Source organism: Pleurodeles waltl, chromosome 6 (assembly GCF_031143425.1).
Source record: "Pleurodeles waltl isolate 20211129_DDA chromosome 6, aPleWal1.hap1.20221129, whole genome shotgun sequence".
NCBI lineage: Eukaryota > Metazoa > Chordata > Amphibia > Caudata > Salamandridae > Pleurodeles > Pleurodeles waltl.
In genome coordinates this window covers 1,702,241,146-1,702,269,014 of record NC_090445.1, presented here as the reverse complement: position 1 = coordinate 1,702,269,014, position 27,869 = coordinate 1,702,241,146, and the positions used below count along the sequence as shown (strand labels likewise).

The following is a 27,869-nucleotide window of genomic DNA, read 5'->3' as shown; positions in this document are numbered from 1 at the left end:
GGTATACACCTTTGTCCGAGTAGGAACCACAATCTTAGTCAGGGTAAGTCACACACAATCCAAATTATCCTGTGCCCACCCTCTGGTAACCTGGCACTGAGCAGTCAGGCTTAACTCAGAAGACAATGTGTAAAGTATTTCTGAAATAAATCATACAGTAACACAATGAAAACACCACAAAAATACACCACACAGGTTTAAAAATGAGACAATATTTATCTGAATAAAATAAGGTCAAAATGAGAAGCACAAGTTGAAATATCACTTTTAAAAGTTTTAAAAGAGTCCTAATCCTTAGAAATAAACAGTTGTCTCTTTGTTACACACAGTGTCTGGTATGCGTCAAAAATAATGACGCACGAAGACCGCAGAGGAGGAGAGGCGTGGAAAAATAAGGTGTTGTATCGGATTTTCATACGCAGCACAGACAATGCATCGTTTCTTTCCACAATGCAAGTGGTTTGCATCATTTTTCAGTGCGCAGTCTTGGTTCCTCACTGCGATGCAGGGAGATTTTGATGCCCAGAGGAAATGCGTGAAAATCCTTGACATGCTGGATGAAGACACAGGTCTAAGTTGCAAGGCAGGCACTGCGTAGAATTTTCAGACGGGAAGTCGGGCTGCGTCATTCCGGTCGGCTGTGTGGCGATTTCTCAGTCGCAATGCAGGCTTTGCGTCAATTTCAGCAGCTGTTGCATCGAGTTTCAATGCACAAGGAAGTTCTTTGAAGAGGTGAAGTCTTTCTTGGCCGTGAGACTTCAGAAACAGGTGGCAAGCTCAATCAAAGCCCTTGGAGATCACTTTTGGGGGAAGGCAGAATCCTTCCAGCCAAGTCAGAGGCCAGCAGGGCAACAGCAGGGCAGCAGTCCTTCGAAGTTAAACAGTCCAGATGAGTCCTTTGGGCAGCCAGGCAGCTCCTCTGGCAGGGTGCAGGTGTCTGAGTTAGTGGGGTCAGAGACCCAGTTTATATACCCAAAAATGCCTTTGAAGGGGGGAGACCTCAAAGAGTGGTTTTGAAGTGCACAAGTACCCCTTTTCAGTCCATTCTTGTCTGCCAGGGTCCCAGTGGGAGACAGGCTGTATGGCACAGATGGTTTTAAGTGCAGAGAAATGCTCACTTTCTGAAAGTGGCATTTCTAAAATAGTAATATTAAATTCAACATAACCAATAAGCAAGATTTTCTATTATCATTCTGGCCATACTAAATATGGCTTGGCTCCTCCTTTCAGATCAGAAACTACCCCTCAGAATGTATGAGGGCAGTCCTAATGCTAGTCTATTAAAGGAGCAGGCCTCACAGTAGTGGAAAACAAATGTAGACGTTTTCCTCTATCAGGACATATAAAACACATATGTACATGTCCTGCCTTTTACCTACATAACACCCTGCCCTATGGGTTACCCACGGCCTATCTTAGGGGTGACTTAGATTGTAGAAAAAGGGGAGTTTAAGGCTTGGCAAGTACTTTTAAATGCCAAATTGCACACACAGGCCTTGCAATGGCAGGCCTGAGACATGGTTAAAAAGCTACTCATGTGGGTGGCACAATCAGTGCTGCAGGCCCACTAGTAGCATTTAATCTACAGGCCCTGGGCACATGTAGTGCACTTTACTAGGGACTTATAAGTAAATTAAACATGCCAATTTGGAATAAGCCAATGTTACCATGTTTTAGGGAGAGGGCACCTGCACTTTAGCACTGGTTAGCAGTGGTAAAGTGTCCGGAGTCTTAAAGCTAGCAAACATGAGGTCAGAAAAAGAAGAGGAGGAAGGCAGAAGGTTTGGAGTGACCCTTCAGAAAGGCCATTGTCCAACACACACCCTCAATGGTGGGTCTAGTGCTGGAGCATCCTTGGTGGGCCTGAGCTCCGCAGCAAGCAGCAGGAATTCCTCCAGGCATCCCGCCCTGCTAGACTTTGGTGATAATGGGATTACAGACCTTCTCCAGCTCTTTCTGCTGGTGCTCATACTCCTCCTTCTCTGCCAGCTGGTTGCTCTCCAGCCAGGAGATGGTTTGGTTACATTTGTCCACTATCATCTTCGCTGATCTTCTCTTTGTTCGTCATCCTCCACTGTGCACTTCATGTTGAAAGCATAGGACTCCAATGCGTTCTTGACAGTGACCTTCTCTCTCTGCTTCATCATCTACTTTGTACACCTCAGCCTCCTGCACCATCCTCTTGATCTCATCTTTGCTCAGCTGGCCCTTGTCGCTGGTGATCTTGTGCTGTTTGCCTCGATCTGTGGCACACCATGAGGGACCGGTGGGATTCCACTCAGCTCATATTTCCCCAGGAGGTTGTTGTCCTAGGTCATGGCTCTTTCACCCTCATCCACTTGGATCAGGACAACAGGCTGGTTATCAGAGTAGGTGGAGAAGATCTGGGTTTGCTTGGTTGGGATGGTGGAGCTGCGTTTGATGAGAACAGTCATCACACCACCTGCTGTCTCGAGACCCAGTGAGAGAGGTGCTACATCTAGGAGAAGCAGGTCCTGCACTTTCTCAGACTTGTCACCCATCAGGATGGCTGCTTGCACAGCTGCACCGTAGGCCACAGCCTCATCTGGGTTGATGCTTTTGTTCAGTTCTCTGCCATTGAAAAAGTGCTGCAGTTTCTGGATTTGGGGGATGTGGGTTGATCCTCCTATGAGCAAAATGTCATGGATCAGAGCTTTCTCCAGCTTGGCATCTCTCCACAGGTTCAAGAGTTCATCTGAAAAGGTCAGCACACAGCTCCTCAAAGCGAGCTCTGGTGATAGAAGTGTAGAAATTGATGCCTTCGAACAGGGAGTCAATCTCAATGCTGGCCTAAGTGCTGGAAAACAGGGTTCGCTTAGCGCTTTGACAAGCTGTTCTCAGTCTCCTGACTGCCCTCTTGTTCTGACTGATGTGCTTTCTCCTGAACTCCTCAATGAAATGATTAACCAGAACAAAACAGGGATATAGGCATGGTCCTCAACATGTCACCGTAAACGACTCAGTCCTGCTGCATCTTGTATAATTCTTACCACAAGCCAAAATGTGGAATAGATGCGTTATTTTTGTTGATCACATAAGGTCAAGTCACTGTCAAGCCAGACCTGAAAATCCATGTAGGTTAATAATTGCCACCCTCCCGTCAGTGCTGCTTCCAGAAACAAAAAACATACATTACACTTTAATAACATTACAATGTCATGTGTGTGCCCCTCAAAGTTCAAGACAAGGAGGCTGGATAAGTAAACAAAATGATGACAGGTACCTGGAGGGCAAGCACTTTTTGTGAAGCACACAACTTCTGTGCAATTCAAACATGTAGTCCTGCCTCTCAACAAGTCGGCAGAGCCAAAGCCCCTCTCCTGGTGATTCCCACATAGTTGTCTGGCTACGCTTTCAAGCTAGACCATAAAAAGAAAGCTTTTTAGTTTGTTCTGAAAAGGTGTGTGTCAGAAATATCTTGGATGGATGTGGGGAGTTGATTCCAAGCTTTAGAGGCTAAAACCAAGACAAGATTGTCTACTCAGAGGAACTAAAGCAGGGCAGAGCGTTGCGCCTGGGAAGCCCCCTACCTATGTATACGATTTTGGATCGCAGGTGCTGCAGTACCATGCAAGGTCCAGTGCAACAAACGCAATGATTGAAAATAATTTTTTTACTTCACTGGTACACAATGGCCTCCAAGGTATGTTCATATTTTAAAGACAAAAAAACACTCTCACAGCCAATAATTGCAGGTCGGAGAGCTGTTTAGCAGAATGGCCTACATAACAGGCATTGGCGCAGTGCAGTTTGGAAAAAATGGTGGTGGCTACTACCGTCGTAAGATCTACTTGGGGCGTTATCAGAAGACTCTTCCTCAAGAGCTTCCCTTGATGGAAACATGACAACATAATGGAGTTCACTTGGACTTCACGTTTAAGACCTATGTCTGATCTGGAATCCCAGATTCTTTAACATCTTGTGGGGCAACGGTGAAATCAAATGTTTTCTCGTCCAGGAATATCAGTTTCATAGGTAATCAGGGTGCAGATGAGCACTTCCAGTTCATTTGGCACGTTTCTGTACCTCCATGATCATCTAATGGCCAGAAGACACGGTAGAAGAATTTGTTTGATGTCTTCTATGAGACAATTCAGTCTAAAGAAGAACCTGGGTATCTTCTGCCTAGGTTGTGCACTCAAAGCCAAAGGATCTGATTAGGTTATTGAGCACCTGTATGTGGATCTTTAATAGGAGGAGATAATGATAGATAAGATATTTAATACAAGAGGAGATGATAGATTAACGAGCACCTGTATGTGTTGTTTAATAGGAGATGATGATGATAGATAAACAAGCACCTGTATGGAGACTTTTAATTGAAGAGGACTTGATGATGATAGATTAATGAGCACCTGTATGTGGACCTTTAATAGAAGAGGAGCTAATGATGATAGATGAACTAGCACCTGTAAGTGGGCGTTTAATAAAAGAGGAGGTGATGATGATAGATTGCGTTTTTGGTCTTGGGCTCAGCAGCCATCTAGGGAAATCTACCAAACCCAGACATTTCTGAAAACTTGACACCCGAGGGGATAAATTTCCTATCACCCAACGATCCCCTCAGTCTCCCGGTAAAAATGATACCTCACTTGTGTAGGTGGGCCAAGTGCCTGTGACAGGGAAGAGCCAAAAACATGTCGAAATTGAGGGTGAACCAAAGCGGGTCCAAAAGGGCAGTTTGAAAAAACACATGTGCAGCAGAATTTTTATCGATATAGATGAGACGATACTGGGTGGTAGGAATTTTGTGGATTCCTGCAGATTCCGGAAGGTTCCATCACAAAAATGTGTGATTTCCAGCAAACCTGGAGGTTTGCAGGGCATTGTGGGTAAGAAAATGATGCAGGGTGCATGTGAAGCACACCACCCTGCAATCAACCAAATGTTTAGTTTTCAGATGTGTCTAGGTCTTGTGGATTTTTCTACATGGCAGTGTCCCAAAGTCCAAAAACTGCAGCCTCATCAGTCCAAGTGGGACGATTTTGAGAATTAGCCAAGCTCTCATGGCCCAAATGTAAAACCAAAACCCAAAATAATCAAATGTCCTCTTGCTTGCCGTGGGGTAAGATGTTTCAGTGTGCGGGGGGAGCTGAAAGACTGTTACCCCCTTCACTTGGGGTGGGGGCATAACCAGGCCCATACTGGTTGGTAGCCACCACCCCACTACCTTTTTTTTTTGATTCCCTGGCATCTAGTAGACTTTCTGCACCCCCTCCCCCCGGGTGTGGATCGGGTGTAATTTCCCCATCTGCCCACTGGTGGGCAGAACAACTTTGGCCCCATTTATTTGGGGTGGGGGTGTGGCCATACCCCCCTCTTATTTTGAAAAAAAATATTTCCCTGGTCTCTGGTGGGATATCTGCCTCCACTGGGGGCAGACTGACCTTCTAAAAATAGGCCGATGTGCCCCCAAGGGGTGCATATATGGCCAACAGTAATTTGCCTCCATGGGAAGGGACCCTTGCCCAAGGGGCTGTCCCCCCAAACAAAACACACACACACCAACACATCAATCCCTGGTGCCTAAGTGGTTTCTGTCCCCCCCAGTGGGCAGATCGCCTAATAGAAATAGGCCAATCTGCCCCCAAGGGGAGCAGAAATGACCTAAAATAAATTTGCCCCCCCAAGGGGAGCAACCCTTGCCTAAGGGGTCACTCCCTTTGCGTGAAACTGACACAAACAAATGAAAATCCCTGGTGTCTAGTGGTTTCTGCCCCCCTTCAGGGCCGATTGGCCTAACAATAATAGGTTCATCTGTCCCCAAGAGGGGCAGCAATGGCCTAAATACAATTTGCCCCCCAAGGGAGCCACCATTGCCTAAGGGGTCGCTCCCCACACATAAAAGAAAAAAATAAACAAAAAAAAATGTATCCCTGGTGTCTAGGGGTTTTCTGCCCCCTGGGAGCAGATCGGCCTAATCATATTATACCGATCTGCCTCCGGGGGAGCCGAAATGGCCTAAAAATGATTTACCCCTAGGGAGCAGCCCTTGCCCAAGGGGCTGCTCCCCTCTTGACAATTACCTAAAACAAATTCCTTGGCATCGCGATTGGGCAGTGGAAATGCTTGCAGAGACATGAAAGGAAAGGCCTTTCCTTTCATGCCTCTGCCAGCCCCCTCCTCCCGAGCGGAAGAGAAATGCCAAGCATTTCTCTTCCGTATCGCGCTGGAAGCATGCTTCCAGCGCAATGGGAGATGACCTCTGATGAGGTCGACAAGCGATCGCATGCTGATGTCATCAGATGTCCCGGGGTGGGGGGTCAGGACTGCAAGGGGAAGTGATTCCCCTTCCAGCCCTGCCATGGAGGGGTGGGGGGGAAACCCACGGAGAGAGCGCTAGTGCTCCCTCCGAGCTCCGGTGCCGGGGCATAATGGTTACGTCCTTGGCACAGGAGCACCATGCCACGGGAAGAAACCATTACATTCCTGGCACAGAACCGGTTAATTGAAGAGGAGATGATGATGTTAGATTATGAAGCACCTGAATGTGGATGTTTAATAGTAGAGGAGATCATGATGTTCCCTGGGGAACTCCACACCTCACTGTATTTGATATGGAACACAAGACGCCCAGGAGTAATGATTGGAGGTGCTCAGTTAAAAGAGAGGAAAACCAAGCAACACATTTACTCCAGCTTCTAAATCTGCCACACGTCTGACCAAGATGGAGTGGTGAAGTGTAACAAAGGCAGCAGAGAGGTTAGCTAGAGTAAGATTCTGAGATCATTCAAGACAGAACCTGGGATGTCTTTGGGCTGATCCCAGGGTGATAGTAAGTCTTTGTATCATGGAGCAAAATACGCTGCTCGAGCTGGTTAAACATCCAGGTAACTAAGGGCCTCATTACGTCATGAGACCGCAAGGGCAGCAGTGGGGGTCGGACCGCCGCCAAAGCAGCGGTCTGGTCTCCACATTACCACTGTGGCAGAGCCACCACTGTTGGTCCGTCGACACCTCCAAGCCTGGGGGTCTCAATCCACCAAGATAGCGTTGCTTGCAGCCCTGCTCTAGGGATTATGAGTCCCCTTTCTGCCAGCCTTTGCAAGGCGGTAGCCGCGCCAAGCAACGGGTGATGGAAAGTGGGTGCCCAGGGCCCCATGGGGACCCCTGCACTGCCCATACACATGGACGCAGACAAGGACGCCATTGTTTCCTCTCCTTCCCTCAGTCGCACAAACCAGGATCTTATGTGATGGGGCCCATCGACTTTGCTTACACTAGGACCCTTGACAACCCTTCTATGCTGCTGCTCTTGCCCCGCTTAGCCGAATCCCAGAAACAGTCAGACACCAGTGACTGCATTAGTGAAAGTGCACCAGGGATGCTCTGGCGTGTGCGCCTGGTTTTTGTGCCCCAGGAGCACTTTGATCTTACAGAAGTGGTCACCATCTGTAATACAGACCGTGGTGGTGCACATGTACCACCAGCGCTATGCTAAAGGGTGTTCCTTCCTTTGCGTGGGGGTGTGGCCTCATACAGAGGAGGGAAACACTTTGCCTCTGTGCCTACACCGTACTATGGGTGCAGCTGCAGAGGGAAAGAGGCCATCTGGAGGTACACTGAATTTACTGCGAATAGATGGCACACAAGCTATGTGCCCCCCGAATCAGATCTCTTTTATTTTCAACAACGGTAACCCCCCAACCAAACCCTTTTGCCCCTAACTAACTCACCATCTTTGCCAACTACTACATTTTTTATCTCCTAAATGAACTTTGATCTGTCAACTCCACTCTCTTGAGGTAGGCGACAGTCCCACTTACATCAAGAGACCTTTGTCACCTTGACACTTGCAGCTTACTCCCCAAACCTGCCCCTCTCTATACCCCTACCCAATCATGTCCCCTGCTGTCCCCTAACTGCACCACCCACCACAAAAGCACAGGGGGGCAAGGTTCCCTCATTCACTAATGCCCTGCCCCAGGGCAGGAGAGGGTTTGTGACTGCCTTGGGGTCAGCGCGTTATCAGTATCAGGGCGCACTGATGTGATTCACTCCTTCTGCACCGGGTTAAAGGTGCCATGCTGTGCAAACATGGACAGTGTACCACATGTATAATAAGGACGTGGAGAGATAAAGGCAGAAAGATGTGCTTTGTTAGTCTGTGTGAGAGTGGAACATACCACTTTGAGAGGGAAGGAGGAGAGATAACAAGCATTTGTTATGCAATGGGTCTTGCATTTGCTTGAGTTAGACTATTGGGATTGTGAATTCATAACTGGACTTTTCTTGCGGCATAAATTGGTCAATCCTGCCTTATAATTTGGTCTTTTCCTGACAAATAATTGCAGTGGCCCTGTGTATAACTAAAGCACTCCCATTTACCTTCTTCCTCTATCTGCAGCCCAAAATGAAACGGTTGCCGTTTAGCATCCTAATATAAATCTGCCTTGCAAATTCCAATAGAATACCACTTTCACCACCCACCATCAGAGTTGCTGGCTGGCTAACACAATTCCCCCCCAAAAAGACACAAAACACCGAGGAGTAACAAGAGAAATAAAGGTTTGCACAAGCATATCAAGAGTGTTCAAACAGTCAGAGTGTAATAAGGATGTTAAGTTGGCCTGAATCACGGTCATAATTACAATAAGGACAGATTAATAAAATAATTATCATATAAACCCAATAGAAACCTTTTTCAGAAATAAACCTTTGGCACTAGACTGCAATTATAAATTAAGCACTGCAAGCTAAAGGGGTTAAAAGTGATTGTACATATATTAAAAATGCCTGACATTACTTTAGAATAATGGTGCTTTAGGAGCCAGGTTGAACTGCAACAGACGCACGTTGCAAAGAAAAGCTTTAGCCATCGGTATGTGATTATTTACAAATTAAGCACTGCAGGAGTGAGCTAAAGGGGTTAAAAGAGGCTGTACATATATTAAAAATGGCTGTGATGGCTTTAGAATCATGGTGCCTCACTATTCACATTGAACTGCAACAGCCACGCATTGGAAAGGAAAGCTTTAGGCACTGGCATGTGATTATTTACAAATTAAGCACTGCGCTAAAGGAGTTAGATGGACTGTACATATATTAAAAATGCCTGAGATGGCTTTAGAATAACGCTGCTTCAATATTCATATTGAACTACAGCTCAGCAGCGAGTTGCACTGGAAAGCTTTAGGCACCTGCACATGATTATTTTCAAATTAGACACTGCAAGATTGAGCTAAAGGTATTACAAGTGGATGTACATATATTACAAATGCCTCAGATGGCTTTAGATTCGCATTGAACTGCAACAGCCGCGCATTACAAATTAAAGCTCTAGGCACCAGCATGTGATTATTTACAAATTAAGCACTACGCTAAAGGGGTTAAAAGTGGCTGTACATTTATTAAAAATGGCTGAGATGACTTTAGAATAACACTGCCTCAGTATTCACATTGAACTGTAGCAACAGCAAGTTGCAAAGGAAAGATTTAGGCACCGGCACTTGTTTACACAATAAACACTTCAAGCTAAAGGGCTTAAAAGTGGCTGTACATATATTAAAAATGCCACAGAAGGCTTTAGAATAATGGTGCCTTAGTATTCACATTGAACTGCAACAGCTGCACATTGCAAAGGAAAGCTTTAGGCACTTACGCGTGATTATTTACAGATTGAGCACTGCAAGAGTGAGATAAAGGGATTCAAAATGGCTGCACATATATTAAAATGCCTGCGATGGCTTTAGAATAATGGTGCCTTAGTATTCACATTGAACTGCAAATGCTGTGCATTGCAAAGGAAAGCTTTAGGCACTGGCATGTGATTATTTACAAACTAAGCACTCAGGGTTAAATGTGACTGTAGATCTATCAAAAATGCAGAGATGGCTTTAGAATAACGCTGCCTCAGTATTCACATTGAACTGTAGCAACCACGAGTTGCAAAGGAAAGCTTTAGGCACCAGTACTTGGTAGTTTACAAACTAAGCACTGGAGCAAAAGGGGTTAAAAGTGGCTGTACATATATGAAAAATGTCTGAGATGGCCTTAGAATATATCACCTCAGTATTCATATTGAACTGCAACAGCCACACATTGCAAAGGAAAGCTTTAGGCACTGCCACATGATTATTTACAAATTAAGCACTGCAAGAGTGAGATAAAGGGGTTAATAATGGCTGCACATATATTCAAAATGCCCAGGATGGCTTTAGAATAATGGTGCCTTAGTATTCACATTGAACGGCAAATGCTGTGCGTTGCAAAGGAAAGCTTTAGGCACCGGCATGTGATTATTTACAAATTAAGCACTCCCCTAAAGGGCTTAAAAGTGGCTGTAGATCTATTAAAAATGCACAACATGTCTTTAGAATAATGGTGCCTCGGTATTCACATTGAACTGCAACAGCTGCGCGTTGCAAAGGAAAGCTTTAGGCACCTGCACATGATTATTTACAAATTAAGCACTGCTCTAAAAGTGGCCCGAGGTGGCTTTAGAATAATGGTGCCTAAGTAATCACATTGAACTGCAACAGCTGCGTGTTGCAAAGGAAAGCTTTAGGCACCTGCACATGATTATTTACAAATTAAGCACTGCTCTTAAAGTGGCCCGAGGTGGCTTTAGAATAATGGTGCCTAAGTAATCACATTGAACTGCAACAGCCACATGTTGCTAAGGAAAGCTCAAGGCACCGGCCTGTGATTATTTACAAATTAAGCTCTACTGTCACATATTATAGACATGGAGTAAGATAAAAAAAAAAGCAAATCCTACGCTTAATGGTAATAATTTGAATTATAATTAAAAGTATAATCAATTAACGCAGGTGAAATCTTTTAAACTAGAACTGAATGAAACAGATATATTTTGCATAAATGTGTTAATTCAAAGATCGCTGATAAAACAAGCTGTACCATGCCACTATCACAAAATTACTCACCAACTGGAAAACTAACTATGCTGCCAAAAAATGCCAGCCCAACACACCAGAAAGCGCTATAATGTAGCAGCACTTTCTTGCACATAGAAAACCAATCTCAAAAGAAAGCACTGCTACATTATAGCATTATAATGACATTACGGTTGCTACAATATAACATTATATATGTTGTTTGATGTCATGTTCTGCACAAATGTATTTTTAAAAGCAACCTTTTAAGTGTTTATCTGCTTATTTTGTCACCACGCAGCTCCAATTACCTTATAAACACACAAAAATGTGATATTTAAAATGTATTTAAACACCACCGCAACATGTAGCGCTTTATTGCTTGTGCTAGCACCTGGACAAAACCAGTGTTTATATTCAGCAACATGAGTGCAAAACATGGACAAGTACATGTTCTAAAGTAACCTCAAAAGAAAGCGCTGCTACATTATAGCGCTTTATTACAGTTGCTACATTATAACATTATATTTAGTTTGATGTCAGTAGAGCTTAATTTGTAAATATCACATGCCGGTGCCTAAAGCTTTCCTTTGTAATGCGCTCTCGAGGAGTGCAAAACACCAGAAAAAGCATGACGTTTGCATGCCTTTTGCAAATGAAATCAAGAGGATTTTAAAAGGAAAGCCTGCAAACGAATGACAGTAATGGGCGTGACATGGGCGTGGTTAAAACCCACATAGATGCCAACACCTTGGAAAAGTAGCGCTTGCGAGCTGCTATGCTCAACCTAAAAAATAACCGGGACAATTATGCTGAAGGAACCGCTGTTTCTGCGTGGAAACTAAGAAAAGACATAATTAATCCAAATAATGGTTGCGCCGCGAGTAAGCACTGTAGACTGGAGGCATTTGAAACTGCTACTGAATTTGTTTTAAATTAAAAATACAACAGTTTTCAATTTTTATTCACGGATTTGGCACTTGCTGTATAACAAAGGCACAGACAAGCGATAGAAATTTGAACATTCGGAGGTACGTTCTGTGAAACGCAAAAGAACAAACGAACCTGCGTCAGTTCTATATGAATGCTGCTTTTATTTTATCAACAGTTCATCCCTGTCCCTAGCCAAGTACCCACTTCCTGTAATTAGTCGCCAATGTAGAGACACTTTACCTAACAGAATGAACAATTTTAAACAAATAGACAAAAGTACCTTCCAAATGCTGTGCAGCACAGACAGTGACTGCCTACCCACTGCGGTGTTGTGGGAGTGGCCAAATATACGTCAGTCCTTCGTGGTGAGCAGTAAGAACCATTGCGCGTAATATTGGATTTGTGCATAAGTCTGCAAGCATCGTGTACTCCGACGGGGACGTAACACCCATGAACGTGCAGCAGCACTCATGGCTTTTCACCAATCAAACAACAGCAAGCGGCGAAGGAGAAACATGCATTCACCAAAACGAGTGAAAAAAAATAAAACTTTGCAATGTTGTTTGTCCTGCTACGCACGTTTTTGCAAGTCACAAGCCTTTCTGTTTGCGGAGCGCTGGAAGTTAGAACAAAATAGTTGCTCGATCACGTGGGGAGCAGCGGACGGGAACTAATTAAGTTGAAATCAATTAGTGCTTGATCCGTGCTCCACAAAGAGAAACGGAAGTGATGCCAAATGTGCCTCGACTAACTACAAGGTTGTAAAGAAGCCACGCAAACCAACAAATGGTGAGCAACGGGCGGGCTCCAAGCCCTTAACTCAACACAACAGTCTCTCGCTAGCGAGACCCATGCGCAAGCGCGTGCACTCGCGGGCTCAACCCTAAAAAGAGGCACAAGACACCCACAAGTGATGGGCGTGAGATGGGCACGGTTAAAAGCCCACAGATTGATAACAACAGGTCGGAAAGACCTAAAAATGAACATTTGCAGTAATTAAAGGACATATCAAGCAGTTTTGCCAAGCTACGCTGTGAGCCTGCACATGTATCAGCCTGGCATTGGTGATTAAAGGCAAGAAAAATCACTCAAAAGTGCCTAATTTCTGTACGCTTCGTTTTTTTTTTTAAATGTACAATAAAACACAATGTTTTCTGTCTGTAATCATGTGCAAAAATCAGTAGGCAGAATATATGAGCGCTAATTATGATCCTTCATGTATCCTTTGGAAGTTGTTACCAAGAGCGGCCAATAGTACGAACATGGGAACTCCTACGCTCTTCTCATCCGTGTGCGGTCACTTGCACTTCACATAGGTCCTACGAAGGCATCCCGTCGCAATTCCAAACAGAAAACACCATTCATTTTTTTAAAAATCTCTGATTTATATACTGACATTCTGGGTATCGATAAACAAGTCCCTTCTCTTTGAGCTGATGTGAGAAGGTGTACCTAATCGGCATACAAATCAAGCATTGGCAATGCCAATAGGTCTCGTTTTTGTGAGCGTTAGAGTGATTGGCACTGTAAATGACAATGGCCCTCATTACGACTTTGGTGCTCTTTCAAAAAGACCGCCGAAGCTGCGGGCGACACTATACCGCCAGTGCTGGGGGTATTTGTGGCTCCCTATTATGAATTTTCTTCTGGGCCAGCGGACGGAAACAGCATTTCCGTCCACTGGACCAGCAGAAAAGTCACATCAACATTGCAGCCGGCTCATGATAGAGCCGGCGGCAATGTTGATGTGCAGCGGGTGCAGCAGCACCCGTCACACATTTCACTGCCTGAAATTCGGGCAGTGAAATGCGCGATGGGGCTGTGCCTGGGGGCCCCTGCACTGCCCATGCCAAGAGCATGGGCAGTGCAGGGGCCCCCAGGGGCAGCCTGAGTCCCCCTTACTGCCAGCCTTTCCAGAGCGGTGTTTACTGCCATGGACAGGCTGACAGTTGGGGACTCATAGAGCTGCCCTGGGGATTGGTTTGTTGGAGGGGCCGGCGGTATGGCCATGGCTAACGCGCCACGGTCATAATACGCTGGTAGTACACCGCCAGCCTGTTGGCGGTGTTACCACCAGCTTACCGCTGGCCGCCAGGGTCGTAATGAGGCCCAATGCCTTTTACCCATGTGTTATCGAGTGGAATGGGTGCATGTTGTGTGGAGTGGAATTATATGGGTTGGATTAGAATTGTTAGTTGTTGAATTGTGTGATATGGAATAGTGTGGTGTGAAGTGGATTTGTGTAGTGGAATTATGTGGTACGGTGAGCAGTGGAATTATGTGGATAGTAATTAGGTGGTATTGAGGGTACAGGAATTATGTGGAGTGGGATTGTGTGTCATGGAGTGTGATTATGTGGATTGCTATTTTGTGTTGTGGAGTGATATGTAATGGAACTTAATTATGTGGTGTGCTGTTGAATTCTGTGGCATGCTGTGGAACTTTGGTGTGACTTGGATGTATGTGGTGTGTTGTGTAATTGTGTTGTTGAGTGGAATTATGTGGTTTGTTGTCAAATTATGTGGTGTGGAATGGAAATGTGTGGAGTTTCATTGTGAGACGTGGAACTGTGTGGTATTTAGTGAAATTATGCTGATTTCAATTGTGTGGCATGGTGTTGAGGGTATTTATGTGGATTGTTGCTATGTGTCAGAGTGGTTTTATGTGGGATGTATTTATGTGGTATTGAGTAGAGTGTAATTATGTGGAGTTGAATAGTGTGTCATTCAATGGTGTTATGTGGAGTGTAATTATGTTGGGTAGTGTTGAATTGTGTGGGGTGAATTGTGTGATGTGGAATTGTAGGGTGTTGTATGTCACACTAAACATCCAGCTATGCCACAAGGTACCCAGGCGAGTGGAGTGATTCTCTTTTTTTCCACATCTTCTTCAGGCTATTCAGATAGGATTTACATTAATGAAGATTACTGGTTTTGCCCAAGATTACACAATGTAGTCAAGTGAAAGAGTTGGGATTAAAATCTAAGGCCCTCATTCCAACCTTGGCGGTCGGTGTTAATGCGGCGGCCATTCCGCCGACAGGCTGGCGGTCCAAAAAATGGAATTCCGACCATGGCGGTAACCGCCAACAGAGACCGCCACCTCAACACTCCGACCGCCACGGCGGTACAAACAAACAGCTTGGCGGTCACCGCCAACAGCCCGGTGGGAGACAATGTACCGCCTACCCGATCACGACCCACCAATCCGCCACCTTTTCCGGGGCGGGAGCCCCGCCGATAAAAACACGGCGGAAACAGACTACAAACGGGAAAACGCTCACCTCGACACACTCCACGCGGAATTTCGAGAGCATGGAACCAGAGATCCAGGTCCTCCCGCACTTCTCTACCTGCTCCTCTTCCAGGAATCACGCCCGCCGGCGCGGAAGACATCGGTGAGTACTGCACCTACGACACAGGGGAGGGAAAAAATTACGGGCACACACCCACCCACCCACACCCACTACAACACACACATCAATGCATTCCAATAGATCACTGTTACAACTCCCAAACACTCCCCCCCCAAATAATGCAAAGACCAAAGGAATAGGTACCAAACAGGCGGATATATTAAAAAATTTACACAAAATTAGAGCACTAAATAAATTAACTATATACACATTATATACAACTACTTTCAGTAGTCCATCAAATGTCCGTGGACCACGGGGTTCTAATCAAATGGGCAAGGCCCAGTCCCAAAACAAGATCCCCACGGAGAGAACACTGCAGGGGCATCAGATTGAAAAAATACAGGCACCTCAGGGGGAAGGGAAGGGGGGGCACCTCAGCCACTTGAGTACACAACGCCAGATCCACGAGGGGCCTCCATGACCACTGTCCCATCCTGGGGATTGCAAAGCCACAGTCTCAACAGTCCATACAATGGGTGGCCTGCCCACTGGGCCATCCTGGGGAGTGCAAAGCTACAGTCACAACAGTCCATACAGTGGGTGGCCTGCCCACTGGGCCATCCTGGGAAGAGCAAAGCCACAGTCTCAACAGTCCATACAGTGGGTGGCCTGCCCACTGGGCCATCCTGGGAAGAGCAAAGCCACAGTCTCAACAGTCCATACAGTGGGTGGCCTGCCCACTGGGCCATCCTGGGAAGAGCAAAGCCACAGTCTCAACAGTCCATACAGTGGGTGGCCTGCCCACTGGGCCATCCTGGGAAGAGCAAAGCCACAGTCTCAACAGTCCATAACAGACTCCACTGGTACTGGAGGAGGCATGTTGCCCAGAGGACATCCTGCAGCCCTGCCCGAGACAGATCCTGCCCTGCCACGTCTGCTTGACTTGAAGGGCCCAGTTCAGCGGTTCTTGAGACGGCGGTCCCCAGCGGAGCGGTGCTGGAGACGGCGGGGGCCTGTTCAGCGGTGCTTGCCCAGTTCAGCGGTGCTTGCCCAGTTCAGCGGTGCTTGAGACGGCGGTCCCCTGTTCAGCGGTTCTTGAGACAGCGGTCCCCAGCGGAGCGGTGCTGGAGACGGCGGGGCCCAGTTCAGCGGTTCTTGACTTGAAGGGCCCAGTTCAGCGGTGCTTGACTTGAAGGGCCCAGTTCAGCGGTCCTTGACTTGAAGGGCCCAGTTCAGCGGTGCTTGCGACGGCGGTCCTTCTATGGCCATCTGCCCAGTGGCTGGTGGGGCCCTCCTGGGCAGCGGGGATGGGGCTCCTTCAATGCCCACCTGGGCTGTGGGTGGTGGGTCCCTCCTAGGCAGCTGGGCTGGGTCCTCCCTGGGCAGCGGCGATGGTGCAGGTGGGGCCCTCCTGGGCAGCTGGGCTGGGGCCTCCCTGGGCAGCGGCAATGGTGCTGGTGGGGTCCTCCTGGGCAGCGGGGATGGGGCCTCCCTGGGCAGCGGGATGGGGCTGGTGGGTCCCTCCTGGGCAGCTGGCCTGCTGCCTGACTTCTCCGCCCTGCTGCCCTTGCCCTCCTTGCCTGAGGGTCTGTGGCCCTTTCCTCCCTTTGGTGCTGTGGCAGGTGACGGTGGCAGGGTAGTGTCCTTGGGGGCTGCTGTCTCAGGGCTCCTGCGCCGGCCCTTCTGTTTCCTGCTCCTCTTCCCAGGGGGTGGGCTGGCTGTCCCCTTGCTGCTGGACGATGTTCCGGCCCTAGGAGCTGGGGGACTCCAAAACCCCTGCACCTTAGTCAAGGGTGCTGCAGGGCTGGTGGTGGCTGAGGTGCTCTTACTAATCCTACCAGATGGAGGGGGTGGGTCAGGGTCTGGAAAGAGGTTTAGTGTGGACAGGTAAAGTTTTTTGGGACAAAAGGGAAGGGTAGGTGCAGTGGGTCTGGGAGTGGAGGAAGAGGATGTGGTTGTAGGAGAGTCAAGTGTGCTGTCTTTGGGTGCAGGTGCATGAGCTGGAGGCTGTCGTGAGGTGGATGGCTGTTGGGTGGGTGGCTGCCTGCGTTTGTGTGGTGTGGAAGAGGGAGTGACAGACACACTGGGAGAGGACACAGGGGACGTGTACATGGTAGTGGGGGTGGTGACTGCACGTGTGCGGACTGTACTGGAGGGTGTGGTGGTGATGGAAGTACTGGCTGATGGTGGGGTGCATGAAGGTGTGAGTGTAGACGTCACAGGGAGGGAGGAGGGAGACGAGGAGGTGGGGGACACAGAGGTGGTAGTGACTGTTGGCATGTCTGCATCTGGATGTTGCTTGGGTGAATGCTTGCGTGATCTGTGGTGCTTATGTTTGGATGAGCTGCTCTTGGGTGTTGAGGTGTGTGCAGGCTGGTCTGATGGTGTGGGTGGGACAGGCAGAGGAACAGGAGACTGGGAGGAGGGAGTTAGTAGAGGGAGGCTGGAGACAGGGACAATGGCTGCCGTCAGTGCTAAGGCCAGAGCCTGGAACGATCGCTGATGGGCAGCCTGACTCGAATGAATGCCCTCCAGGTATGCATTGCTGCGATGAACCTCCCTCTCCACCCCCTGGATGGCATTCAAAAGGGTAGACTGCCCAACAATGAGCGTTCTGAGGAGGTCAATGACCTCCTCACTGAGGGCAGCAGGGGTAACTGGGGCAGGGCCTGAGGTGCCTGGGGCGAAGGAGATGCCCGCCTTGGTGTGCGAGTGGGCACGGGGCGAACGCTGAGGGGCTGCATGGAGGGCGGAGCTGGTGCGCTGGGTGGCGGCTGTACCTTTAGGTGCGGGGGGCAAGGATGTTGCCGCCACCGCAAGGGAGCTCCCTTCCGAGGACGTGTCCGTGTCGCTGTGGTCTCCACGCGTCCCCGTTGTGGAGCTCCCCTCGCCCTCCGTCTCACTGGTCCAGTCTGACTCTGTGGCATGGCCCTCCGGGGCCATGTGAGATGCAGCTCCCTCCTGCCCCGATGCCACTTCTCCTCCGCCTGATGATGCTGATGCACACATGCACAGAAAGACAAACAAAAAGGGGGGGGGGGAGAGAAATAAAGAAAATTTGAGTGCATGGATTACCGCTACCATTGGCGGACATGACAGACACAGATGCCCCCTGCACTACGTCGCGCACTTGGGGTCCGCTACACAATCCGTGGGACATGCCCTACACGCCTAGAGATGACAACTGCACCCATAGATGACACAGGCCCAGGGATAGCTGTACTGGCACACTACTGAGGGGGTGGTGGGGACACAGGGGCTTACGGAGGGGCCTAGCCTACAGATTTCGCCCTGGCCTAGGGGGACCCACAGCCCTCCTCCCCCACCCAGACACCTCCACTGTGCGCAAACATAGCAGATTGTGCTTGTACTCACCCCCTTGTGTCTGCTGTGCTGCCCTCACGCGCCCATCCAATTCAGGGTAGGCCACCGCCAGGATCCGGAACATCAGGGGGGTCAATTGACGGCTGGCACCCCGCCTATGTTGGGAGGCCATCCCCAGCAGAGACTTGGCGGTCTTCTTGGTCCCGCGGCGGATGTCCTCCCACCTCTTGCGGCAGTGGGTGCCCCGTCGATGGTGGACCCCCAGGGTCCGGACGTCCTTGGCGATGGCACGCCAAATCCCGATTTTCTGATGGGCGCTGACCTATGTGACACGTACAGGGAGAGAGAAATACAAAGTTCAAGTTTGTCTGCGTTATCGTTGGGAGTGGCCCCCAGCCCTGCCATGTGGCCCCCCGCCCCCCAACCCTGCCATGTGGCCCCCCGCCCTCCAGCCCTGCCATGTGGCCCCCCACCCCCCAACCCTGCCATGTGGCCCCCCGCCCCCCAACCCTGCCATGTGGCCCCCCGCCCCCCAACCCTGCCATGTGGCCCATGCTCTCATCTGTCGTGCGATTCATACCTTATTCGTTCGCCTCCGCACCTTCGTCCATTCACCCCACTCAACCCAGGCAGTGGCCACAAATCCATCTTGAAATTTACTTACTTGTTGGTCTGGAGGACCGTAGAGTAGCGCATACTGGGGGAGGACCCCATCCACAAGTTTTTCCAATTCTTCACCAGTGAAGGCAGGGGCCCTTTCCCCAGTCGCAGCAGCCATTGTCCCTTCCAGACCGAGGTCACAGCAGCACTTGCAGTATAGGTCCTCTCCTGTGGAAGATCTGGTCTCGAATGATTTCAGTTATAAAATGGCAGTCACGCCCGCGGCGGTGCGTACCGCGGCGGTGCGTACCGCCACCGCCGGCGCCCTTCGCCATTGGCTCCTGAAACCCATAGGGTTCAATGTTAACCAATGCGGCTTTGCGCTGCGGTCTTCGCCCGCCGACCGCCGCGGTGTGCCACGCCAGCGCATTGACCTCACATCCCATTGTCACACTTCACAGGTCAGGCAGCCGCCATTTCGAGGGCCCACATGGCTTAATTTCTACTGCGTCACACAGGCCTAGGCCTTGCATAGCCACTCATACAAGCCATTCAATGCATAGACAAACGTTTACTGTGCAAACTGTGGCCACGTACCTGTGGGTTGTTTGACTCTGTGCTCCATGTTGTCCTTCCTAGGCACCGTCCGCTGGGTTTGGCGAGGAGAAGGAGGAATGTCCCCGTGTACAGACCGCTGGTGGACCTGTCGACAATGGAAGAACGCCACGTTATACTGACATACCGGCTTGACCGTGCCACTATACATGAACTGTGTGCCCAGCTGGAGGCAGACCTGATGTCCCCCATCCGCCAACCCACAGGAATTCCCCCTCTGGTGCAGGTGCTGTCAGTACTCCATTTTTTGGCAAGTGGGTCATTTCAGTCAACAGTGGCCATTTCTTCCGGGATGTCCCTGCCTGTTTTCCAAGGTGTTATCCAGAGTGTTGTCTGCCCTGATGAAATACATGAGGAGCTACATAGTTTTCCCTGAGGTGGGCGAATTGGCTACAGTGAAGGGTGATTTCTATGCCCTTGGACATATTCCCAACGTCATTGGTGCCATTGATGGGACCCATGTGGCTTTGGTTCCCCCCCCGAGAAAGTGAACAGGTGTACAGGAACAGAAAAAGTTACCATTCTATGAACATCCAGGTGGTGTGTTTGGCTGACCAGTACATCTCCCATGTAAATGCCAAGTTCCCTGGGTCAGTGCATGACGCCTACATCCTAAGGAATAGCAGCATCCCTTACGTGATGGAACAGCTAGAGAGACACCGTGTATGGCTATTGGGGGACTCTGGTTACCCCAACCTGTCGTGGCTACTGACCCCAGTAAGGAATCCCCGGACCAGGGCAGAAGAACGGTACAATGAGGCCCATGGGCGTACTAGGAGGGTGATCGAACGCACCTTTGGCCTCCTGAAGGCCAGGTTTAGGTGCCTGCATATGACAGGTGGATCCCTGATGTACTCACCCAAGAAGGTGTGTCATATCATCGTGGCCTGCTGCATGCTTCACAACCTGGCTTTGCGACACCAGGTGCCTTTCCTGCAGGAGGATGGTCGAGATGGTGGTGTAGTGGCAGCTGTGGAACCTGTGGAGAGTGACGAGGAGGAAGACGACGGGGCTGAAACAGACAACAGGGACAGAGTGATAGCACAGTATTTCCATTGACACACAGGTAAAATTCCAAAAAGTATTTTTACAATTTCTTCTACTCTCCTGCCTGTCGATTTGCCCCAGTGTATGTTGACTGAGTTGTGGCTTTTCCCTTCCAATTTCAGAGCTGTGGCCCCCACTGCGTGTCCTGTGCTTCGTTTCCCCATGGACTACAGCTGTGTGGCAGCGGTTTGTTGGCATCACTATGTACATTTACATTTTGGCACTGTCATGTCTAATACATAATTTAGAAATCACAGCCAGACTCCTGATCGTTTTGTGCAATACTTGTGTTTATTCAAGTGCTCACAAGGGGATGGGTGGTTTCAATTGGGTGGGGGCTATGGTGAAGGAATGTCCATGGCAGAGTCCAGAGTTACAGTCACACAGGTGCAATGTCCGTAGGCCTGTGGAGAGATGGAGCAGGGGCAGTTTAAGGTTGGACAGGGTGACAATGTGGGACAGTGGGATGACATCAGGTGGTATCCTTTGCTGGCGGGGGTCTTGACATCCTACTCTGTCTTCTTGCGTGATCTCAGGGCCCTCTTGCGGGGTGGTTCTTCTCCTGCAGGAGGTGGGGTTCTGGTGGGCTGCTGTTGTGCGGGGGCCTCCTGTCCACTAGCGCCGGCGTAGGTGGTTGGCTGTTCTTGGTCGAGGCTAGTGGCAGGGGCCCTTTGTTGTTCGGAAGTGTCCGTCCTGGTGGTGAGGATATCTTTCAGCAGCCCTACCATGGTGGCCAGGGTGGTGTTGATGGCTCTGATGTCCTCCCTGAACCCCCTATACTGTTCCTCCTGCAGTACCTGGATCTCCTGGAACCTGGCCAGTACCGTCGCCATCGTCTCCTGGGAGCGGTTGTATGCTCCCATGATGGTGGTGAGGGCCTCGTGGAGAGTGGGTTCCCTGGGCCCCTCCCCCCCCTGTCGCACAGCTGACCTCCCAGTTCCCGTGTTTTCCTGGGCCTCTGTCCCCTGGACGGTGTGCCCACTACCACTGCCCCCAGGTCCCTGTTGTTGTTGGGGTGGTGGGTTATCCTGGGTGCCCTGTAGTGGTAGACACACCGCTGATTGACGCGACCTGGAGACAGAGGCATAGGCCCGCTGGGTGGGAGCTGTGCTGGTGTTCCCAGAGGGGGTTGGGTCTGGTGTGGCCTGTGGCTGTCTGAGGGGAACCGACTGTCCCGAGGTCCCCGATGGTCCGGGCTGGTCATCAGGCTCCAGGTCGACAGAGCTGCTGTCATCACTGATGGCCTCTTGTGGGGGTGGTATGGAGATTTCTGGACCCTCCGTGGCGGTGTGGTGGCGTTCGGGTCCTGCAGGGGTATAGAGGTATGGTTATAGTTTCAGTGTGTGCCATATCGGTGAATGTGTGTGTTCCCGTGTACCCCAGTGCTGGCATTCCTGTGTGGGGGCTTTAGTGAGGGTGGCTTGTGGGGGAGATGTGTATGTGCATTGGGCATGCTTTGGTGATGGGTGTCCATGCTTAGTGGACGCATGCAGGGCTAGGTGCTGGGATGGGTGGGTTGTGATGGTGAGACATTAGCAGGGAGTAGGTGTGGTGGGGGTGGGGGTGAGGGTGGGGGTATGAGTTGGCATGCAGGTGGGGTGGGGGGAAGAAGTATTGAAGATTCAACTTACCAGAGTCCATTCCTCCGCCAACTCCTGCGAGGCCGTCAGGATGCAGGATGTGCAAGACTTGCTCCTCCCATGCTGTAAATTCTGGGGGTTGAGGTGGGGGTCCGCCGCCAGTCTTGTTCACGGCGATGTTATGCCTGGATACCATGGAACGCACCTTCCCCCGTAGGTCGTTCCATCGCTTCCTGATGTCGTCCCTATTTCTGGGGTGCTGTCCCACAGCGTTGACCCTGTCGACTATCCTTTGCCATAGCTCCATCTTCCGGGCAATGCTGGTGTGCTGGACCTGTGTGCCGAACAGCTGGGGCTCCACACGAACGATTTCCTCCACCATGACCCTGAGTTCTTCGTCAGAGAAGCGGGGGTGTCTTTGGGGTGCCATGGAGGGGTGTGTATGTTGGGTGGGGTGGGGTGTGTGTTGTTTAGTACTTGGAGATTGTGTGGGTGATGTTGTGATGTGCCTCTGTGTGATGGTCTACTCGACTCTATGCAGTGGTGTCTCTCTGTGTCCTAGTATCGAAATTTTGGTCGTAGGGGTTTGTGGGAGATGTGGGTGCGTGTTTTATATTGTATTGTGTGTGTGGGAGTGGTGTGTGTATGTGTATCTGGTGTGTGAAATTCAAATTGTCCAATGTTGCTGAGTTTTGTTCGTTTGTGGGTATTCTGACCGCGGCGGTGTGTACCGCCAATGGAATACCGCGGTTGAAAGACCGCCGCGTGGATTCGTGTGTCGGAATGGCATGGGCGTATTTCTGTTGGAGTGACGGTGGAGGTTTGGTCATCTCCACTTTTCCGCCGACCGCTGGTATGGCGGCCTTTTGTGGATGTCGGATTTTTGGCGGTTTTGCTGTTGCGGGTTAGAATGACCGTGGCGGTTAACTGCGACCGCGGCGGGATTATGGCGGACTTTTGACCGGCGGTAAGCGCCTTTTACCGCCGAGGTCAGAATGACCACCTAAGTCTACTGCTTCCACAGTCAACAATTTGAGCTCCAGAACTTTCTGAGAAATCAAATGTATTTATGACTGACAATATAAATCGAATGTATATATATATATGTATGATATATGCCCTCGTGTGCACCTACATTGCCATACAGTGGCTCCCGTTTTGACATATTATTTGAAAACATTTATTTATGTTTCTGAGATGGCTGATTGGTACTTAGAAAAAAAAAAGTTTAAAAAAAACATTTGCACAATGCAGCGTAAAGAGTGGCGGGGTAGTAATGCTGGGCCCTTACTGAAATAAAGAAAATGGGAAGGGGAGAGGGGGCAGGGAGCAATGACAAGTGGGGAAGTGGGCATTTCAGTAGAGGCGTGAAGGCTCTCGCACAAAGTATTAACATAAAAAAATGACGCAGGAGGTAAGAAGGAGCAAAGGATAAGGGGCACCTGTTGGATAAGTCGAACACTTTATGCTACAGTACCTGGACCTTTCCTTGTTATTAGAGCGCTTGAAGATCACTGAGACAGCTTGAGCAGTAGAGGTACTTTAAAGTGAAAAACACTACAGTGAAGAATGCTCACATGAGGAGATGTCACTGATCAAGATTTGTGGGAAAGGACTCAGATTCTAGAGATTAATAAACAGAAAGAAGACGCATTCATCACAAGTATAAAACAATCAATGAAAATGTGAGAACAAAGAATGCTCAAAAAGGCAAAACAACATTGTACAACATTTGTTAGTTTCAGTGTAATTTAAAAATCCTTACTTGTTAGTGGTCAGTCATGCCTCTTTGTCCCTCCTTCTTCTGTGTGGGAGCAGGGACCAACTACTGTATAATTACGCTTTGTCCTATTCATCTTGTCTGTAGGAGACGTTTATTTTTACTGCTCCTGTCCAGTGAAGCTTCCCTTTTCATTTGCAAAGCATTCTTCCTCTGAGCTTAGCAGTAAACAAGGCTATAAATCAGGCTGTTATCTTGGTCACATTTGGTCTTTGTGGGCTCTCTGCACCCTCTCTCACCTGCCTGGCTCCCGCCCTTCCTTGGCTTGGATTTTCTTTACCAAGTGTGCCTGCCTGTGTGCTGAGAACCATTGCGGAGGATCCCTTGTACTTGCTTATAGCCTAGGCACCGAGCTCTACCACGGCTTCACAATCCTTAGAGACAGTGCCCACTTAGGCTCCATACTGGGATCCAACTTTAAGCTCCATCAGTGCACCTCAGTTCACACACTCCAAGCCCTCAGTGGTGCCAGTGCCAGAAAAACTACACACGCTGTCTGCCAGAACACCTCAGTTCTTGCACTCAGTACACTCTGCTGCTCCAGTACTGGGACCTCGGGTGCAGCTCCATCAGTGCACCTCATTTCACACACTCCAAGCCCTCAGCTGTGCCAGTGCCAGGAACCCCACACACACTGTCTGCCAGAGCACCTCAGTTCTTACAGTGAGTACACTCTGCTGCTCGAGTACTAGTACCTCGGGCGCAGCTCCATCAGTGCACTGCAGCTCACATAGCCCAAGCCCTCGGCCGTGCCAGTGCCGGGAACCCTATACACGCTGTCTGCTAGAGCACCTCAGATATCGCAGTCAGTACACTCTGTTACTCCAGTACTGGGACCTCGGGTGCAGCTCCATCACTGCACCGCAGTTCACACACTCCAAGCCCTCAGCTGTGCCAGTAACCTCACACATGCTGTCTGCTAGATCACCTCATTTCTCACAGTCAGTACACTCTGCTGCTCCAGTACTGGGATCTTGGGCACAGCTCCATCAGTGCACTGGAGTTCACACACTCCAAGCCCTCAGCCGTGCCAGGAACCCAACACATGCTGTCTGCCAGAGCACCTCAATTCTTGCAGTCAGTACGCTCTGCTGCTCCAGTACTAGGACCTCGGGTGCAGCTCCATCAGTGCACTGCTGTTCACATACTCCAAGCCCACAGCCGTGCCAGGAATCCGACACACGCTGCTTGCCAGAGCACCTCAATTCTTACAGTCAGTACGCTCTGCTGCTCCAGTACTTGGGCCTTGGGCACAGCTCCATCAGTGCAACTCATTTCACACACTCCAAGCCCCTTGCCCATCTCAGAACCTCACACATGCCATCTGCCAGAGCACCTCAGTTCTTGCAGTCAGTACACACTGCTGTTCCCGTACTGGGACCTCGGGCACAGCTCCATCAGTGCACCTCATTTCACACACTACAAGCCCCTTGCCCATCTCAGAACCTCACACATGCCATCTGCCAGGGCACCTCAGTTACTGCAGTCAGTACACTCTGCTGCTCCGGTACTTGGGCCTTGGGTGCAGCTGCATCATTGCACCGCAGTTTACACACTCCAAGCCCTCAGCTGTGCCAGTGCCAGGAATCCGACACACGCTGCTTGCCAGAGCACCTCAATTCTTGCAGTCAGTACGCTCTGCTGCTCCAGTACTTGGGCCTTGGGTGAAGCTGCATCGGTGCACTGCAGTTCACACATTCTAAGCCCTGCCTGTGCCAGAACCAAACACACGCTGCTTGCCAGAGCACCTCAGTTCTTACAGTCAGGACTCTCTGCTGTTCCGGTACTAGGACCTCGGTTGCAGCTCCAACAGTGCACCTCAGTTCTAGCCCGGCGAGATCACTTCCTTTCCTATACTGGACCCCGCTCACATACAGTTCTGTTACAGCAGCTCAATTCTAATATCCAGTCCCACTGCCAAGCCAATACTAGACCCAAAAGAGTAAAACACAGCTCAGCCAGTGCACCTCAAGTCTAGCATCCAGCGCCGCTGTTGATGGGAACCACCACAGCTCCGTCAGAATCCATCAATTCTAACATTCAGTGCACATTTCTTCTCAGTACTACGGCTAACACACACAGGCCCTTTAGGACTCCTCACTTCTGTGGTTCAGAGGTAATGCCACTCCCATATGGGCCCCACTGGAAGCTTCACCAGGGCGCCTCCAGGCTAACACTCAGCAACACTGGCACGCCAATACTAGGGGCCACACAGAGCTCAATTAACATACCTCACTTCTGACCTTGTGTGCCGTTACTATTCGAGTACTGCCGCCCACATACAACTCTGTCAGTGCACCCCAACCCTCACCTGCAGCACCCCATTATTCCAATACCAGGAATTACAAGGCGCTCCCTTTCTCATTCCTCACCGCTGCCGTTCTGTTATTCCATCACTGGGCCGGGACACAGCTCTGTCTATACCCCAATCCTGATCCGAAGCACCCCAGTATTGCTGAATTGGGGTTCACATACAACTCTGCTAATGCACCTCCTGCTGTTCTGCAGTGCCCCCTGCTGTTCCACACTCTGACTTCTGTTTGAGGATGTGGGGGAACCAATTAAATCTATTCTTAGCTGCCATCTTTATTTGGGAGGGTCGGTTTCACCTATCTCACTCCGTTCTTTCCTTTACTCTGTTTACTCTCAATGTTTTCTTTCTCCTCCATTTTTCTCTTTCCAGCTCTTAAAATCCACACGTTAACAGTTTTGCCATTTCTTCCAACTTTTTATTTCTACTCCTCTCCCTTTTTCATTTTCCTCTTCCTCTTGCTACCTCCTCTTTCAAACTCGAAAAAACGTGGTTGTTCCTTTCCTTGTTGCGTTCCTCTCTTTTTTCTTCATCAGGCGTTCATTCCCTCACTACTTTTTTCTCTTCCCTTCATTCTTTCTTTGTCTTTTTTATTTGCTCTTTCCTTGGACTCGGTATGTGTCCTTTCACTTTATTTTTTTAGATCTTTCTTCCTTCCTTTCTTTGGCGTTTTTCTTATCTTTCTCTGTTGATTCACGTTTTACCATAAATCCCTCTTTTTCCCGACTGTATGTGGAAGCCACAAGTTACTTGTCGGGACTCGAAGTGTCAAAGCGGTTTTCCCATTCTCTGTCTGTGGGAATGTGCCAGTACATACATGCCCTGGTTTTTTTGCTGTTTGCTTCTCTCATCATCTCTCTTTTTCCCTAATGTTCATTTTCTCTTTCTTTTCACACTTCTTTCATTATTTTTTCCTCTTTGTCTTTCGCTCGCTATATTTCTTCTCTTAGTTATGTTTTCATTTTCTTGTTCTTTCGTTCCCTTCTTTCTTTTATTTCTTTGCAACCCCTTCTCTTTCTTCCTTTTGTCTATTGTATTCCTTTCACTTCTCTTTTTCAGCCCCATCCGCTTTCTCTCCTGAGGCCTAGTTATCAATGGAGCAAAAGGTGCAGTGGCACCGGGGCCCAGAGACCTATGGACCTTACTCAACTCTAATAACTGCAGTATTTTCCTACCAAAATTCCAGTGAACCCCTTTCCTTTCTTACTCCAGGGCCCAAAACACCAATACTACGACACTTGTCCTCTCCATATTCAATCCCGACTCCCTCTTTCCTTTCCCCCTCCAATCCGTCCCAAATGATATTATTTTTATGGTGTTTTGAGCATTACACTTTAATGCCAAAAGTTTATTTCTGATAAAAGTTTGTATGATGATTTTATATGTTTTAAGACAGAGAAAGAAGGTAAATGGAAGTGCTTTAGTTGAATGCTGGGCCACTGGAACTATATGGCAGGAAAAGACA

The 27,869-nt window shown here is 49.2% G+C and overlaps 1 pseudogene; it reads right to left on the bottom strand.

The window, feature by feature from the left end:
- Positions 1 to 1,911: 1,911 nt before the first annotated feature.
- Positions 1,912 to 19,696, bottom strand: LOC138301817 (heat shock 70 kDa protein-like; annotated as a pseudogene).
- Between the last annotated feature and the right edge of the window lie 8,173 nt (positions 19,697 to 27,869).